This window comes from Halichoerus grypus, chromosome 8, assembly GCF_964656455.1.
Source record: "Halichoerus grypus chromosome 8, mHalGry1.hap1.1, whole genome shotgun sequence".
NCBI classification, from domain to species: Eukaryota; Metazoa; Chordata; class Mammalia; order Carnivora; family Phocidae; genus Halichoerus; species Halichoerus grypus.
In genome coordinates, this window is record NC_135719.1 from 42,809,225 (window position 1) to 42,810,465 (window position 1,241).

Consider the following 1,241-nt stretch of genomic DNA (forward strand, 5'->3'; position numbering starts at 1 on the left):
ATGTGAAACTGGCTCAGGCTGGTTGAGGACTCAGTCTCTGAGAAAACAATTGGACTGATGTGAATGCAGTTTTGGAAAAACATGTGGATGGTGTATCCTTTAACATTTCACCACCACAGCAGGTGGCCAGTGAACTAGATGAGGCACCAGCAGAGGCAAGCCCCTCTCCTGGGCCCCCAGACTGACCTTGCAGAGCCCCAAGGGGTAAAAGCCAGGCCCCCACCACGGGGGACTGAGAAAAAAAAAAAGCAGCTGGGAAGCTGCTATCAAAAGATATACTCTGACTAAAAGATGGCTTATGACAATCATTGGTAAAGGAGACTAAAATTTGGATGACAAAGCATATAACATCCGGGAACTGAAAAATTCTGCTGAAAACGCACAGAACTCTCCTCTTCATTTAACAATAGAACTATTTACCCAACAGGAACTTCATACAACTCATGCCACAAGTCACGCTGGAAAAGCACAGGGCATTGTCACATGCTTGAGAGCAACGCCCTATCGTGGTAGCAGAAGAGGGGTGTTCCTTTCCTTGGATATTTGTGTGTTTGACAAACACAACACATGGTGTTTCACAAGAGGATTTTCTATGGAAGAACCAAGCTATAAATGTGAGAGATGAAATATTTGTGTCATTGCTAGCCCAGGACGCTGGCACTTAAAGCATGCTAGGTCCTTCCACAAAAGTGTTCTTGTGAAAGCATTTCCTGCTTTTCTTCAAGTTGCTCTGGAGGACTACTTAAAGAAAATTCAACAAATGAATTTTTATATATTCCACCCATCTTTACAGCAGACGGATGCTTCCCGTTACTTCCATTATCTGTGTATATTCAGTCATGAGGAAGAAGAACTTAATTTCATGGCATTGGGGAAAAAAAGCAGTTTGGCTAGAAGAAAACAGAGTAATATGTTTGTGACCTTGCAGTAGGCCAAGAATTTTTTTAAAACAGGACTTCTAAGGGCGCCTTGTGGCTCAGTCGGTTGGGCATCTGCTTTCGGCTCCGGTCGTGGTCCCAGGGTCCTGGGATTGAGCCCCGCATCGGGCTCCCTGCTCAGCGGGGAGCCTGCTTCTCTCTCTCCCTCTGCTGCTCCCCCTGCTTGTGCTCTCTCTCACTCGCTCAAATAAATGAATAGAATCTTAATAAAATGAAATAAAATAAAATAAAGAGGACTTCTTTTTTTTTTTTTTTTTTAAGATTTTATTTATTTATTTGACAGAGAGAGACATAGCGAGAGAG

The 1,241-nt window shown here is 43.4% G+C and overlaps 1 pseudogene; it reads left to right on the forward strand.

Annotated features, from left to right (window-relative positions):
• LOC118543605 (NADH dehydrogenase (ubiquinone) complex I, assembly factor 6-like) lies at nt 1-843 on the forward strand (annotated as a pseudogene).
• The last annotated feature ends 398 nt before the right edge of the window (nt 844-1,241 follow it).